At 41.5% G+C, this 18,852-nt stretch overlaps 1 protein-coding gene across 3 annotated transcripts in view; it reads right to left on the bottom strand.

Moving 5' to 3' along the window:
- The window catches only part of sugct (succinyl-CoA:glutarate-CoA transferase), a 230,585-nt gene that overhangs the window by 127,854 nt on the left and 83,879 nt on the right, over nucleotides 1–18,852 (bottom strand). The window lies entirely within an intron of this gene.

The following is an 18,852-nucleotide window of genomic DNA, read 5'->3' as shown; positions in this document are numbered from 1 at the left end:
GCTTGCCTAGCTATTCACTAGACCCTACGATCACTCGGCTACACATGCCTCTCCCTAATGTCATTATGCCTTGTCTATTGCGGTTTTGGTTAGTAATTTTCGTCTTATTTCACTGTAGAGCCTCCAGCCCTGCTCAATCGTCCTTAGCTAGCCCTTATGTTCCAACCCCCACACATGCGGTGACCGCACCTGGCTTAAATGGTGCCTCATGAGACAAAACCTTTCTCATCATCACTCAACGCCTAGGCTTACCTCTACTGTACTCACATCCTACCATACCCTTGTCTGTACATTATGCCTTGAATCTATTCTTCCGCGCCCAGAAACCCGCTCCTTTTACTCTCTGTTCCGAATGCACTAGACGACCAGTTCTTTTAGCCTTTAGCCGTAATCTAATCCTACACTGCAGTAGTTGCAATCTACTGCAGAGATAGCCTGCAGAGTTCTGTCATACTATCCAGGTCTGTGCTCAAACAATTTGAGCTTCTACTTCTAAAAATCCACCTCTCCAGAAACAAGTCTCTCACCGTTGCCGCTTGTTATAGACTCCCTTCAGCCCCCAGCTGTGCCCTGGACACCATATGTGAATTGATCGCCCCCATCTATCTTCAGAGTTCGTACTTTTAGGTGACCTAAACTGGGACATGCTTAACACCCCGGCCGTCCTACAACCCTAAATCCGTAACCATGGGCATCATCCTGACCAACTTGCCCCCTAAATACACCTCTGCTGTCTTCAACCAGGATCTCAGCAATCACTGCCTACGTGAGTAATGGGTCCGCGGTCAAACGACCACCCCTCTTCACTGTCAAACGCACCCTAAAACACTTCAGCGAGCAGCCCTTTCTAATCGACCTGGCCCGGGTATCCTGGAAGGATATTGACCTCATGCCGTCAGAAGAGGATGCCTGGTTGCTCTTCAAAAGTGCTTTCCTCTCCATCTTAAATAAGCATGCCCCATTCAAAAAATGTAGAACTAAAAACAGATTTTTCCACAGCTGGCCATGCTTTAAACCTGGCTACCCCTACCCCAGCCAACATCTCAGCACCCCTTGCAGCAACTTGCCCCCCCTTCTCCTTCACCCAAATCCAGACAGCTGATGTTCTGAAAGAACTGCAAAATCTGGTTCCCTACAAATCAGCTGGGCTGGACAATCTTTCTAAAACAGTACTGTGCAGCCGTCTTCATCGACCTGTTAAAGGCTTTCAACTCTGTCAATCACCGCATTCTTATCGGCAGACTCAATAGCCTTGGCTTCTCAAATGAATGCCTCTCCTGATTCACCAACTACTTCTCAGACAGAGTTCAGTGTGTCAAATCTGAGGGCCTGTTGTCCGGACCTCTGGCAGTCTCTATGGGGGTACCACAGGGTTCAATTCTCGGGCAGACTCTTTTCTCTGTATATATCAATGATGTCGCTCTTGCTGCTGGTGATTCTCTGATCCACCTCCAGATGACACCATTCTGTATACAACTGTCCCTTATTTGGACACTGTGCTAACAAACCTCCAAACGAGCATCAACGCCATACAACATTCCTTCCGTGGCCTCCAACTGCCTTTAAATGCTAGTAAAACTAAGTGCATGCTCTTCAACCGATTGCTTCCCGCACCCTCACACCCGACTAGCATCACTACTCTGGACGGTTCTGACTTAGAATATGTGGACAACTACAAATACCTAGGTGTCTGGTTAGACTGTAAACTCTCCTTCCAGACTCATATTAAGCATCTCCAATCCAAAATTAAATCTAGAATCGGCTTCCTATTTCGCAACAAAGCCTTCTTCACTCATGCCGCCAAACATACCCTCGTAAAACTGAGTATCCTACCGATCCTTGACTTTGGCGATGTCATTTACAAAATAGCCTCCAACACTCTACTCAGCAAACTGGATGTAGTCTATCACAGTGCCATCCATTTTATCACTAAAGCCCCATATACTACCCACCACTGCGACCTGTATGCTCTCGTTGGCTGGCCCTCACTACATATCTGTCGCCAAACCCACTGGCTCCAGGTCATCTATAAGTCTTTGCTAGGTAAAGCCCCGCCTTATCTCAGCTCACTGGTCACCACAGCAACACCCGCTCCAGCAGGTATATTGCACTGGTCATCCCCAAAGCCGCCTTTCCTTCCAGTTCTCTGTTGCCAATGACTGGAACGAATTGCAAAAATCTCTGAAGCTGGATTCTTAAATCTCCCTCTCTAACTTTAAGCATCAGCTGTCAGAGCAGCTTCCGGATCACTGTACCTGTACACAGCCCATCTGTAAATAGCACACCCGACTACCTCATCCCCATATTATTACTTACCCTCTTGCTCTTTTACACCCCAGTATCTCTACTTGCACATCATCATATCTATCACTCCAGTATTAATGGTAAATTGGAATTATGTTCACCTCTAGGGCCTATTTATTGCCTAACTCCCTACTCTTCTACATTTGCACACACTGCACATAGATTTGTCTATTTTTCGTGTTATTGACTGTACGTTTGTTTATGTGTAACTCTGTCTTGTTGTTTTTGGCGCACTGCTTTGCTTTATCTTGGCCAGGTCGCAGTTGTAAAGGAGAACTTGTTCTCAACTGGCCTACCTAGTTAAATAAAGGTGAAATAAAAATCTCTCTCTCTCGCTCTCTCTCTCTATACACACACGTATATAAATATATATATTATATACACATTTTCCTTTATTACTTTCTAACCCTACCACCCTTCCCCTAATTGGACTAAACTACTGAACAACAACGCTTAGGCTTCTACTTCCAGCTTATACATTTTACGGGCACAGTCAACTTTACAATAGATCCATTTTGGTTTTTTACTCCTGTCCCTCCTCTAACCTCAGCCACTCCCGTCTGTTTCTTTCACAAAAATTCTGAACCCATTTGTTTGACAGACACAGTATGTTTACATTAGTTATCTTGTTGTTATTAGTTGTTATTATTCCCAACCTTTAGCTCCATTCAACCACTCCCATCTAACACTTAACACAATCCATATTGGATTTCTATTTGGCATATATTTTTCAACTGTGATGTTTCACAAAAGTTATTTTTACAGATAGTGAATTTAAAAAAAGAATGTAGCTAAAAGTATATTATTGATCAATTGACTATGACTTTTCAGATCACCCAGTAGTGCAATCTGCAGTTAGCCTCAGGTAAATATTGCAATTCTTCAGCCATTCCTGGACCTGTGACCAAAAACAAGCTACATATGGACAGTACCAAAACAAATTATCTACCGTAATTTCCGGACTATTGAGCGCACCTGAATATAAGCCACACCCACTGAATTAAAAAATATATATATTATTTTCAACATAAATAAGCCGCACATGTCTATAAGCCGCAGGTGCCTACCGGTACATTGAAACAAATGAACTTTACACAGGCTTTAACGAAACACGGCTTGTAAAAAAAAAAAAAAATTGCAGTAAGCTTTAGTTGTCTTTTTGCACTGAGCCAATTCCTAACGCTGCTGTTTCCAACGTCTTATCATCGACTCATTAAGACCAAGCTCCCGTGCAGCAGCTCTATTTCCTTTTCCAACAGGCAGATCAATCGCCTTCAACTTGAAAGCTGCATCATATGCATTTCTCCGTGTCTTTGCCATGATGAGGGTGACAAAATGACTACCGTAATCAGAATGATGGGAAGTTTGAGAGCTCTCGATTTAATCTAAACAGTAAACAAAAATGTTGTTTGACCTTAACCCGTTCGGCAATTTCATTGGTCTAATGAAAGCTTCATGCCGCCAAAAAACGGAGCACGTCACAGAATGTGTTTTTTTTTTTGAAAAATTGAAAGCGGGAAAAATCCATATATTAGCCACGTCATTGTTTAAGCCGCGAGGTTCAAAGCGTGGGGAAAAAAGTTGCGGCTTATAGTCCGGAATTTACGGTAATTATTTTGTCTCTTTGCTGCAAAATCTGCAGAGCTGGGGAGGTTGTATCCCCCCATATATATAATATATATATATATATATATATATATATATAAAAATAACATTCTATTTGTTGCAAGAACTTTGTATAATAATTTCAATAGAGAAATTATAAGTTTTGAATCCGGCATTGGTTTGCGTATCAGTTCATAAACAATGTGCCATGAAATAGGTACATCGAAAATCTCTTCCCAACTATTTTGCAATCTATATGGCACAGCTCTAAATGTTTTGGTCCTTAAATTAAACTGTTATACTTTTTTATTCATTACCATTTTTTTAACCAATTATGGTCTTTAATGCAGTGTCGACAGACAAGTTCCTTACTTTTTCCCCCTTCCACTTTCCTCTCCATTTTTGCAGTAATGCTGCAATTAGTTGGTTGTATTTTTTGGTAGAGCAGACATTTCCATATGTTTTTGTTAGCTGCATGTGTGACATAACTCCACCAGTCCTATTTATGATATAATTTACAAAAGAATATACCTTTATTAAATACTTTAAAAAATAATAATGGTATTTGATCTATTATTATATTTGAGTTAAACACAATATATGCTGTATAATTGTTTTTATTTTTTTCTGGTGGATTAAATTGAAACAAATCAACCTTATATGGCTTGATTTAAAATAGCGATATTTGGGAGTGGATTTCCCTTTCAAATAACTGAAAGTGCGAAAATGGGAAAAAGGCCACTTTTAAACATGGGATGAGATATTCTTATTAATTTTCTAGAGAAATAGTTCGGATTGAAGTATAACTTCTGTATAACTCAAGTCTTTAGTGAGATGTCTAATGCTTTAATATGTAATCATTTCTGCCTTCCAAATTCATATTCATTATATACATAGGCCTGTTTAATGTTGTCTGGGTTGCCGTTCCAAATAAAATGTTATATTTTTTTCTTATAGAATTTAAATAACTGTTTGCTAGGTGTAGGCAAGACCATAAGCAAATAGGTAAACTGGGATATGATTAAAGAGTTAATCAGGGTGATCTTTCCACAAACAGACATGCATTTTCCATTCCACGGTAGCAAGATCTTATCTATTTTGCTAACTTTCTATAAAGATGTATTGGAGTGATATAATTTATTTATTTCGGGATATGTATACCGAGTATGTCCACATCACTATCAGACAATTTTATTGGTAAACTACACAGTAACGTAAAAGTTGTATTTTTTTTGTGATCCAACATGTAATATAGTACACTTATCATAATTTGGTTGTAATCCAGAGAGGTTAGAAAAAGTATCTAGATCCTCTATGAGGCTGTGGAGGGATCCAAATTGTGGATTTAAAAGAACACTTTAATCATCAGCAAACAATGACACCTTCAATTGTTTTGTGAAGCATCACAGCACAGTTGAAAAATATATGGCAAATAGAAATCCGAAATGGATGATGTTGATGGATAGATGGGAGGGGTTGAATGGAGCTGAAGGGTGGGACTAATAACAAGATAAACAATGTAAAACATACGGGGTCTGTAAAATGTATATACAGTGGGGAGAACAAGTATTTGATACAGTGTCGATTTTGCAGGTTTTCCTACTTACAAAGCATGTAGAGGTCTGTAATTTTTATCATAGGTACACTTCAACTGTGAGAGACGGAATCTAAAACTAAAATCCAGAAAATCACATTATATGATTTTTAAGTAATTAATTTTCATTTTATTGCATGACATAAGTATTTGATCACCTACCAACCAGTAAGAATTCCGGCTCTCACAGAGCTGTTAGTTTATCTTTAAGAAGCCCTCCTGTTCTCCACTCATTACCTGTATTAACTGCACCTGTTTGAACTCGTTACCTGTATAAAAGACACCTGTCCACACACTCAATCAAACAGACTCCAACCTCTCCATAATGGCCAAGACCAGAGAGCTGTGTAAGGACATCAGCGATAAAATTGTAGACCTGCACAAGGCTGGGATGGGCTACAGGACAATAGGCAAGCAGCTTGGTGAGAAGGCAACAACTGTTGGCACAATTATTAGAAAATGGAAGAAGTTCAAGATGACGGTCAATCACCCTCGGTCTGGGGCTCCATGCAAGATCTCACCTCGTGGGGCATCAATGATCATGAGGAAGGTGAGGGATCCACCCAGAACTACACGGCAGGACCTGGTCAATGACCTGAAGAGAGCTGGGACCACAGTCTCAAAGAAAACCATTAGTAACACACTACGCCGTCATTGATTAAAATCCTGCAGCGCACGCAAGGTCCCCCTGCTCAAGCCAGCGCATGTCCAGGCTCGTCTGAAGTTTGCCAATGACCATCTGGATGATCCAGAGGAGGAATGGGAGAAGGTCATGTGGTCTGATGAGACAAAAATAGAGCTTTTTGGTCTAAACTCCACTCGCCGTGTTTGGAGGAAGAAGGAGGATGAGTACAACCCCAAGAACACCATCCCAACCGTGAAGCATGGAGGTGGAAACATCATTCTTCGGGGATGCTTTTCTGCAAAGGGGACAGGACGACTGCACCGTTGAGGGGAGGATGGATGGTGCCATGTATCGCGAGATCTTGGCCAACAACCTCCTTCCCTCAGTAAGAGCATTGAAGATGGGTCGTGGCTGGGTCTTCCAGCATGACAACGACCCGAAACACACAGCCAGGGCAACTAAGGAGTGGCTCCGTAAGAAGCATCTCAAGGTCCTGGAGTGGCCTTGCCAGTCTCCAGACCTGAACCCAATAGAAAATCTTTGGAGGGAGCTGAAAATCCGTATTGCCCAGCGACAGCCCCGAAACCTGAAGGATCTGGAGAAGGTCTGTATGGATGAGTGGGCCAAAATCCCTGCTGCAGTGTATGCAAACCTGGTCAAGAACTACAGGAAACTTATCAAATACTTGTCATGCAATAAAATGCTAATTATTACTTAAAAATTATACAATGTGATTTTCTGGATTTTTCTTTCAGATTCCGTCTCTCACAGTTGAAGTGTACCTATGATAAAAATTACAGACCTCTACATGCTTTGTAAGTAGGAAAACCAGCAAAATCGGCAGTGTAGCAAATACTTGTTCTCCCCACTGTAGGTTCAGAACTTTTGTGATATAGCACAGTTACAAATAGAAATCAAACTGGATGGACATCAGAAATAGAGGAAGGACTAAAAACAAACAAAATATAACTATTGTAAAATGTGTATAAGATGAATAAATTGAAGGTAAAAGCCGACGTGTTTATTAGTTTACTCCAATTGGGCGATCGGTGGTAGGATTTGCGGGGAATAATAATAAAGGTATATTCTTTAAAAAAGTATGTCTATATGTATGCGTATACATGTATGCATGCGTATATATATATATATACACACACACACACACCAAAAAATAAATGGGGGATTGGAAATGATGCAGACAATTACATTGATGGAAGCAATATTCTTTCCACAATATTAACCTGATCCACCCCTAAAAAATAAAAATAAAAACAATGAGACCTTTGTTTTTAAGCCCTGGGTTTCTAAGCCCTTGATATTATTGTTGGATCTTATTTAATACCTAATATTTCGATGGCCATAATAAATACATATGCCAATAGTGGACAACCTTCTTTTACTCCTCTTGCCAGTTTAAAACTTTGTGAGAAGTAGCCATTATTTACTATTCTACACCTACAGGGCTTACACTGCGGGACTTAGAGGTACCCAGCATCACGGCTTCATTGCTCCAGAGCACCACAAGGGGGAGTTAGAGCACTCATTATGCATTTGGGTCCCAAGGTTTTTATATGACCAATCATATCGAGTGGTTCCAATGACGAATTTGACGCAAGCCACCTCTCCCTGGTGACTTTCTTCATCAAAGATGGCTGACAAAACATTACTGGGGAAGCAAATGTAAGTTGTTATAACGTCATAACGAGTCAAGCCAAAAATGTACAATTGAGAGGATATGTTAGTTAATGTAGAGACAAACCATTGTGCCTTTTCTTAGTCATAAAGTTAATTTACGAAAATTGCTATTTAGCAAGTCTTTTTTTCTGTCATATCCAATACCAGGTATATCAAACTCCATTCTGTGAATGATGCTGTGTCTGCATGTATGCATTACAATTATATACCTCAACAGTGTTTACCACTCCTGCTCATGGGACATCAATGACTACACATTCTATCTATGCAATAGACTAGAAACATGATTTAAGTAAAGGCTGCTTTGTAATTCATATATACAGAATAAAAAAACAGTACATCCTGCCAGCACGCCCACAAGCGTGCCGAATGACGAGTGGAAGAGAGTGAGGAACCAGATGGGACTAACAATCCAGGCTATTTGCTCTTAGACCGGCATAATAATGTAATGAAACTTGCAGGGAGCAGGTTTCGAACCCTCAACATTCTAGCCCGACGTCCAGCATGCTATCGACTGTGCCCAAATGTATTAATTGGGGTTGGGGCCGATTGTGGCTAAAAACACTATCTATTGGAATCTTTAACATGTGGAAAGGGGAAAATGTATACTGCTCAAAAAAATAAAGGGAACACTTAAACAACACATCCTAGATCTGAATGAAAGAAATAATCTTATTAAATACTTTTTTCTTTACATAGTTGAATGTGCTGACAACAAAAATCACACAAAATTAATCAATGGAAATCCAATTTATCAACCCATGGAGGTCTGGATTTGGAGTCACACTCAAAATTAAAGTGGAAAACCACACTACAGGCTGATCCAACTTTGATGTAATGTCCTTAAAACAAGTCAAAATGAGGTTCAGTAGTGTGTGTGGCCTCCACGTGCCTGTATGACCTCCCTACAATGCCTGGGCATGCTCCTGATGAGGTGGCGGATGGTCTCCTGAGGGATCTCCTCCCAGACCTGGACTAAAGCATCCGCCAACTCCTGGACAGTCTGTGGTGCAACGTGGCATTGGTGGATGGAGCGAGACATGATGTCCCAGATGTGCTCAATTGGATTCAGGTCTGGGGAACGGGTGGGCCAGTCCATAGGATCAATGCCTTCCTCTTGCAGGAACTGCTGACACACTCCAGCCACATGAGGTCTAGCATTGTCTTGCATTAGGAGGAACCCAGGGCCAACCGCACCAGCATATGGTCTCACAAGGGGTCTGAGGATCTCATCTCGGTACCTAATGGCAGTCAGGCTACCTGTGGCGAGCACATGGAGGGCTGTGCGGCCCCCCAAAGAAATGCCACCCCACACCATGACTGACCCACCGCCAAACCGGTCATGCTGGAGGATGTTGCAGGCAGCAGAACATTCTCCACGGCATCTCCAGACTCTGTCACGTCTGTCACGTGCTCAGTGTGAACCTGCTTTCATCTGTGAAGAGCACAGGAAGCCAGTGGCGAATTTGCCAATCTTGGTGTTCTCTGGCAAATGCCAAACGTCCTGCACGGTGTTGGGCTGTAAGCACAACCCCCACCTGTGGACGTCGGGCCCTCATACCACCCTCATGGAATCTGTTTCTGACCGTTTGAGCAGACACATGCACATTTGTGGCCTGCTGGAGGTCATTTTGCAGGGCTCTGGCAGTGCTCCTCCTGCTCCTCCTTGCACAAAGGCGGAGGTAGCGGTCCTGCTGCTGGGTTGTTGCCCTCCTACGGCCTCCTCCACGTCTCCTGATGTACTTGCCTGTCTCCTGGTAGCGCCTCCATGCTCTGGACACTACGCTGACAGACACAGCAAACCTTCTTGCCACAGCTCGCATTGATGTGCCATCCTGGATGAGCTGCACTACCTGAGCCACTTGTGTGGGTTGTAGACTCCCTCTCATGCTACCACTAGAGTGAAAGCACCGCCAGCATTCAAAAGTGACCAAAACATCAGCCAGGAAGCATAGGAACTGAGAAGTGGTCTGTGGTTACCACCTGCAGAACCACTCCTTTATTTGGGGTGTCTTGCTAATTGCCTATAATTTCCACCTGTTGTCTATTTCATTTGCACAACAGCATGTGACATTTATTGTCAATCAGTGTTGCTTCCTAAGTGGACAGTTTGATTTTACAGAAGTGTGATTGACTTGGAGTTACATTGTGTTGTTTAAGTGTTCCCTTTATTTTTTTGAGCAGTGTATTATTATTAGTTTTTCACAAGCTAGCAGGATGGGCTATTAGCTGAAGAATAGACTATTCAACCTTTACTAAAGAACTGTTTAATAGCCGAGCTAGGTGTGAACCCCCCCCCCCCAACCTGCAACAAATCATTTGTATCTGTATTTCTACATCTACAGTTGAAGTCAGAAGTTTACATACACCTTAGCCAAATACATTTACAGTCATTTAAAGTCAGTTTCACAATTCCTGACATTTAACCCTACTAAAAATTCACTGTCTTAGGTCAGTTAGGATCACCACTTTATTTTAAGAATGTGAAATGTCAGAATATTAGAAGAGAGAATTATTTCTTTCATCACATTCCCAGTAGGTCAGAAGTGTACATACACTCAATTAGTATTTGGTAGCATTGCCTTTAAATTGTTTAACTTGAGTCTTTTGTACCTGTTTCCTCCAGCATCTTCACAAGGTCCTTTGCTGTTGTTCTGGGATTGATCTGCACTTTTCGCACCAAAGTACGTTCATCTCTAGGAGACAGAACGCGTCTCCTTCCTGAGCGGTATGACGGCTGCATGGTTCCATGGTGTTTATACTTGCGTATTATTGTTTGTACAGATGAACGTGGTACCTTCAGGTGTTTGGAAATTGCTCCCAAGGATGAACCAGACTTGTGGAGGTCTACAATTTTTCTTCTGAGGTCTTGGTTTATTTCTTTTGATTTTCCCATGATGTCAAGCAGACATCAGAAGCTTCTAAAGCCATGACATAATTTCCTGGAATTTTACAAGCTGTTTAAAGGCACAGTCAACTTAGTGTATGTAAACTTCTGACCCACCGGAATTGTGATACAGTGAATTATAAGTGAAATAATCTGTCTGTTAACAAGAAATTTGGGGAGAGGTTGAAAACCACCTAAGTGTATGTAATCTTCTGACTTCAACTGTACTTACACACATATCTACCTACACACGGTTAATGTTCAATTTTTTTTTTTTTATATATAGATTATAATATATAATTAATAATAATAATTAATAATAATAATAATAATATAGATAATATCTAAAAAGGATACCTTTAATGTTTCACTATTTTTATGAAATACACTCATCTGAGGAGCCTCAACTGACTGTCAGATATTTTGAGTGTACCCATGCTTAGGTTTAAGATGGGAAGGTTAAGACAATGGAGTCATAATAATGCAGAGGGTCTACCGCTCTGAATCAACCATGGGACCAGCTCAAGCATTGTAGCTACACTGCTTAGGCAGAACACAAGCATTCTGAAGTAGATCATGAGGTTGGTGAAATAAAATTGCAATTTAAGCTAATGCCAGGAAAAAGACAAAAACCATCTAGCCAGCTAGTTAACGTGTAAGTTGAATCCCCGGCCGAAAGTGGACACCTTCTCCACGCCAAATACAATAACGTTCCTCTGCAGAGAATGACAATATGTTGTTTCGATATGATGTGCGACATGAGAGACACGCACTTCATACGTAAGTGTTGCACGCAAACAGATGGAGAAAACCTACACCAGTCGAGCAATTCATTTCAACAATAATCTTCATTTTAATTTGACTTTACAAACAACAAGAGGGCTTAATTGGAGTCTATTTCTTCGGAGCCTAGACCTATATAAAATAACTCAACTGGCTGAGGTAGGCTATGAGGCTTAACAGCCTAATAGAAGTAGGATTTTTTTATTAGGCCTATTTACAATTGCAACTGGTCAAAAATGTAGCATCCTACATAAATCAATAATTTAAAGAAAAAAAGTCTGCACAATGTAACTAATAATTAAACGCAGTCTCCTCTGAACAGTTGATGTTGTAATATGTCTGTTACTTTAACTCTGTGAAGCATTTATTTGGGCTGCAAATTCTGAGGCTGGTAACTCTAATGAACTTATCCTCTGCAGCAGAGGTAACTCTGGGTCTTCCTTTCCTGTGGCGGTCCTCATGGGAGCCGCTTTCATCATAGCGTTTGATGGTTTTTACGACTACACTCAAAGAAACTTTCAAAGTTCTTGAAATGTTCCGAATTGACTGGCATTCATGTCTTAAAGTAATGATGGACTGTCGTTTCTCTTTGCTTATTTGAGCTGTTCTTGCCATAATATGGACTTGGTCTTTTACCAAATCTTCTGTTGTTCGTAGGTTGTTTATTACATAATGTTGCTGCTACCGACTATTATGACTGAAAAGAGCTTCTGGACATCAGATCTGTGATTACTCACCTCAGATTAGACTGAGTTTTTCTTCAATGAGTCGGACAGGAGGGAAATACTACAGACACCCGACCAGGCCCAGATCCCCGTCATTCGCTGGAGAAGGAAACTGAGATTTCGCAGAAAAAGATCAAGCGACGAGTGGCTAATCTGCCTTTGCCTTCCGATCTGCTAGCTAATGTTCAATCGCTGGAAAATAAATTGGACGAACTGAAAGCAAGCAAATCCTACCAACAGGACATTAAAAACGTATATCTTATGTCGTGGCTGAACGACGACATTGAGAATGTATATTATTGTATATCTCACTGATCATCCCCAAAGCCAACACCTCCTTTGGCCGCCTTTCCTTCCAGTTCTCTGCTGCCAGTGACTGGAACGAATTGCAAAAATCGCTGAAGCTGGAGGCTTATATTTCCCTCACTAACTTTAAACATCAGCTATCTGAGCAGCTAACCGATCGCTGCAGCTGTACATAGTCCATCTGAAATAACCCACACAATCTACCTACCTAATCCCCATACTGTTTTTATTTACTTTCTGCTCTTTTGCACACCAGTATCTCTACTTGCACATCATCATCTGCTCATTTATCACTCCAGTGTTAATCTGTAAAATTGTAATTACTTCGCTACCATGGCCTATTTATTGCCTACCTCCTCATGCCATTTGCACACAATGTATATAGACTTTCTTTTTTTCTATTGTGTTATTGAATGTACGCTTGTTTATTCCATGTGTAACTCTGTGTTGTTGTTTGTGTCGCACTGCTTTGCTTTATCTTGGCCAGGTCACAGTTGTAAATGAGAACTTGTTCTCAACTAGCTTACCTGGTTAAATAGGGGTGAAAAAAAATAAAAATAATATACAGCTGGCAGGTTACACATTATAAATCGTCAGGATAGAACAGCAGCCTCAGGTAAGACACGGGGCGGGGGCCTATGCATATATGTAAACAACAGAGACACATACAAAGCTCTCCCTCGCCATCCATTTGGCAAATCTGATGAAGCAGATGCAAAACTACAGGACTGTATTGCTAGCACAGACTGGAATATGTTCTGGGATTCTTCCAATAGCATTGAGGAGTACACCACATCAGTCCCTGGCTTTATCAATAAGTGCATTGAGGACGTAGTCCCCACAGTGACTGTACACACATTCCCCAACCAGAAGCCATGGATTACAGGCAAAATTTGCACTGAGCTAAAGGGTAGAGCTGCCGCTTTCAAGAAGCAGGACTCTAACCCGGAAGTTTACAAGAAATCCAGCTATGCCCTCCAACGAACCGTCAAACAGGCAAAGCGTCAATACAGGACTAAGATCGAATCGTTCTACACCGGCTCCGACGCTAGTGTAAGGCTGGTCATGGCTTACATCAACACCATTATCCCAGAAACCCTAGACCCACTACAATTTGCATACCGCACCAACAGATCCACAGATGATGCAATCTCTACTGCACTCTACACTGCCCTGTTCCACCTGTACAAAAGGAACACCTATGTGAGAATGCTATTCATTGACTACAGTTCAGCGTTCAACACCATATTTCCCCTCAAAGCTCATCACTAAGCTAAGGACCCTGGGACTAAACACCTCCCTCTGCAACTGGATCCTGGACTTCCTGACGGGCCGCCCCCAGGTGGTAAGGGTAGGTAACAACACATCCGCCACGCTGATCCTCAACACGGGGGCCCCTCAGGGGTGCGTGGTCAGTCCCCTCCTGTACTCCCTGTTCACTCATGACTGCAGGCACAACTCCAACACCATCATTAAGTTTGCCGATGACACAACAGTGGTAGGACTGATCACCGACAACGATGAGAGACTATAGGGAGGAGGTCAGAGACCTGACCGTGTGGTGCAAGGACAACAACCTCTCCCTCAACGTGATCAAGACAAAGGAGATAATTGTGGACTATAGGAAAAGGAGAACCGGGCACGCCCCCATTCTCATCGACGGGGCTGTAGTGGAGCAGGTTGAGAGCTTCAAGTTCCTTGGCGTCCACATCACCAACAAACTAACATGGTCCAAGCACACTAAGACAGTCGTGAAAAGGGCACGACAAAACCTATTGCCCCTCGGGAGACTGAAAATAATTGGCATGGGTCCTCAGATCCTCAAAAGGTTCTACAGTTGCACCATCGAGAGCATCCTGACAGGTTGAATCACTGCCTGGTATGGCAACTGCTCGGCCTCCGACCGCAAGGCACTACAGAGGGTTGTGCGTACGGCCCAGTACATTACCGGGGCCAAGCTTCCTGCCATCCAGGACCTCTATACCAGGGGTTGTCAGAGGAAGGCCCTAAAAATGGACGAAAACTCCAGCCACCCTAGTCATAGACTGTTCTCTCTGCTACCGCACGACAAGCGGTACCGGAGTGCCAAGTCTAGGTCCAAGATGCTTCTAAACAGCTTCTACCCCCAAGTCATAAGACTCCTGAACAGTTAATCAAATGGCTACCCAAACTTTTGAATCCCCCCCCCCCACGTTGCTGCTACTCTGTGTTATTATCTATACATAGTCACTTTAATAACTCTACCTGCATGAACAGATTATCGACACTGGTGCCCCCGCACATTGACTGCTGCTCTTTAATTATTTGTTATTCTTATCTCTTACTTTTTTTTGGGGGGGGGGGGGGGGGGGGGGGTTCGTTAAACTGCATTGTTCATAACCTGTTGGGGCTAGGGGGCAGTATTTGCACGGCCGGATAAAAAACTTACCCGATTTAATCTGGTTACTACTCCTGCCCAGTAACTAGAATATGCATATAATTAGTAGATTTGGATAGAAAACACTCTAAAGTTTCTAAAACTGTTTGAATGGTGTCTGTGAGTATAACAGAACTCATATGGCAGGCCAAACCCTGACAAGATTCCATGCAGGAAGTGGAAATCTGATTTGTGGAATCACCTTCAACACTTTGCCTATGAAACACACCGTGAGTTAGGATTAATTTATCACTTCCTAAGGCTTCCCTAGATGTCAACAGTCTTTACAAAGTGGTTTTAGTCTTCTCCGGTAAAAACTGACCGAACGAGAGGCCTGGAAAGTTGGTCATGGGGGGAGGGCCATTACTACTATGACGCGGGCGCCCGTGGGTACCCTTTCGTTCCGAAACGTTTAGTAAGACAATGCAATCGTCCGCCTTGAATATTATTGAAGCTCTGATTGAAAAAGGCCCTAAAGATTTATGTTATACAACGTTTGACATGTTTGAACGAATGTAAATATTTTTTTTTTGCACATTCGTGCAAGTCCCGCGTGCTTCAGTACATTATGAGTAGCCTTCGGAACGCGCTAACAAGAAGGAGCTATTGGGACATAAATAATTAACTTTTTCGAACAAAACTACATTTGTTGTGGACCTGGGATTCCTGGAAGTGCCTTCTGATGAAGATAATCAAAGGTAAGGGAATATTTACAATAGTATATTTGATTTTAGATGGTTCCAAGATGGCGCTAACCTGTATCGCCTAGCCTATTTTTCTGAGCATAGCACCACGTTTATTGCAAAGTGTGATTTCCCAGTAAAGTTATTTTTAAATCTGGCAATTCGGTTGCATTCACGAGATGTTAATCTATAATTCTTTGAATGACAATATTACATTTTAACAATGTTTTCAAATAGTAATTTTGTAAATTGTAGCGCTGATCCACCGGAAGCATTTGAGGGAAAATATTTTCTGAACGTCACGCGCCGATGTAAAATGCATGTATTGTGTAACATGATGTCCTAGGAGTGTCATCTGATGAAGATTGTCAAAGGTTAGTGCTGCATTTAGCTGTGTTTTGGGTATTTGTGATGCATGCTAGTTGCTTTTAAAATGGCAGTGTGATTATTTTGGGCTGGGTACTCTAACATAATCTAATGTTTTGCTTTCGCTGTAAACCCTTTTTGAAATCGGACAACGTGGTTCGATTCAGTAGAGGTGTATCTATAAAATGGTGTAAAGTAGTCATATGTTTGAGAAATTGAAGTTATAGCATTTATGAGGTATTTGTATTTCACGCGATGCGATTCCACTGGCTGTTGACTAGGGTGGGACGCAAGCGTCCCAGGTTCCCAGACAGGTTAAGGGCTTGTAAGTAAGCATTTCACTCTTCTGCGCATGTGACAAATAAAATAAAATTTGATTTGAATTCAACTTTAAGAAGGCACTCGTGTTAATTGAAATGCATTCCAGGTGACTACCTCATGAAGCTGGTTGAGAGAATGCCAAGAGTGTGCAAAGCAGTCATCAAGACAAAGGGTGGCTACTTTGAAGAATCTAAAATATATTTTGATTTGTTTAACACTTTTTGGTTACTACATGATTCCATATGTCTTATTTCAAAGTTGATGTCTTCATTATTATTCTACAATGTAGAAAATAGTAAAAATAAAAAACCTTTTGACTGGTACTGTGTGTGACCGAGCTGCTCAAATCGGTGTTATGTAGCAAAATTAGAAATTCGATTTTTTCCATTGGATAAAAGTAGACTCAGAGCTACAAATTGGTATTTCACACACTACAACTGAGTAACCATTTTTAAGTAATACTGCTTTGAAAGTTGATACACTTGTAAACTCACTACTGAGAAAATGTTATTTGAAAGTTTTGGTACTACTACTGGAGAGCCCTTCTTTGTCTACACCCATTCAGCATCATTCACACCCTCTTAAGCTTTAGCCCCACCCATCTCTTTAAGGTTTGATCCGAGCGTTCTGTACAAACAGCAGGCAAGCACCCAAGCTAACTTGCTCGCTACTTCCAGACACAAATGAGAGAACTGCTCGCTGAACATTACTCGCCCTAGCAGAGCTGGTTAGGCTGTTATGTTATCCAGAGCAATGGTGACTGCGACTGTGTTGTCAGATTGTCAGTTCGTAAATTCAGAGAATTTCGCGTTCAGAGCGCACACTGGACACTCTGGCCGATGAGTAAGGTTGATCCGAACATTCTGACCTCACAGCGGCAGTCAAGCATCCAAGCTAACTGGCTAACATTGGCTAGCTTGCTAGCTATTTACAGACACATAATGAGAGAACGCCCCACTCTGACCATGTTGTTCGCCCTAGCAGAGCTGGTTAGGCTGTTCTCATGTCATCCAGAGCGTAGGTGACTGTAACTGTGCTGCTGGCAACAATTTAATTACGCTTTTTTGCCAACATTTACTGACACCGGCCATATTCAATGGGTGTTGAGCGTTCGTAAATTTGTTGGTTATTCTGCGCTCTGGCATGCTCAGACAAGAGTGCTCTGAAATCGGAGTAGATGGCTAGACTGAATTTACGAACACACCGAAATGGTTACTTGCATAGCGGAGTCTTTTGTTGCAAAGAAAAAGCCATATCTCTGTGTTCTTTTGCCCATCTTTATATTTTATTTTTATTGGCTAGTCTGAGATGGCTTTTTCTTTGCAACTCTGCCTAGAAGGCCAGCATCCCGGAGTCGCCTCTTCACTGTTGACGTTGAGACTGGTGTTTTGCAGGTACTATTTAATGAAGCTGCCAGTTGAGGACTTGTGAGGCGTCTTCTTTCTCAAACTACACACTAATGTACTTGTCCTCTTGCTCAGTTGTGCACCGGGGCCTCCCACTCTTTCTATTCTGGTTAGAGTCAGTTTGCGCTGTTCTGTGAAGGGAGTAGTACACAGCTTTGTACGAGAGCTTCAGTTTCTTGACAATGTCTCGCATGGATTAGCCTTCATTTCTCAGAACAAGAATAAACTGATGAGTTCCAGGAGAAAGGTCTTTGTTTCTGGCCATTTTCATCCTGTAATCGAACCCACAAATGCTGATGCTCCAGATACTCAACTAGTCTAAAGGCCAGTTTTATTGCTTATTTAAATCAGCACAAGTTTTCAGCTGTGCTAACATAATTGCAAAAAGGTTTTTTAATGATCAATTAGCCTTTTAAAATGATCAACTTGGATTAGATAACACAATGTGCCATTGGAAAACAGGAGTGATGGTTGCTGATAATGGTACGCCTACGTAGATATTCCATAAAAAATATATATCTGCCGTTTCCAGCTACAATAGTCATTTATAACATTAACAATGTCTACACTGTATTTCTGATCAATTTGATGTTATTTTAAAAATGGACCAAAAAAAAAATTCTAAGTGACCCCAAACTTTGACCCCAAACGGTAGTGTGTATATATTTTTTTTTACCTTTATTTAACCAGGCAAGTCAATTAAGAACAAATTTTACATTTACAATGACAGCCTGGACAGAAGATCCACAATAATACCTTGTTTGTCATTAGTTTTCTACAGTCTTTTAAGCATTTAAGCTTTTAATTAATGTCTGTGACAGATCAAATATATGTTTTTCTGTCATCATATAAACACTGTCCGTAGTAATCTCTTTCAATCACTTATTTTTTCCCACCCTTATTTAGCATAGAGATCCATTTAAAGATGTCGGGGGTAACTATTTTGAAGATCTCTCATAATAACAAAAAACAGGTTGAGGAGCTGTGATGATAACGAGATATCAAGCAGCAAGCTAGTGGTTGTTCATTTTCACAACTCCCTCTGGCATCTACCAAATCTAAATCTGAGAATAATGTCCTGGCTTTTCCAATCAATAGCTATTTGTGTATATCAATGCAAGAATTTGGAACCCACA

Source organism: Salmo salar, chromosome 29, assembly GCF_965601325.2.
Source record: "Salmo salar chromosome 29, fSalSal1, whole genome shotgun sequence".
NCBI lineage: Eukaryota > Metazoa > Chordata > Actinopteri > Salmoniformes > Salmonidae > Salmo > Salmo salar.
Note: the sequence above shows the minus strand (reverse complement) of the source record. Positions and strands in the feature narration are given on the sequence as shown.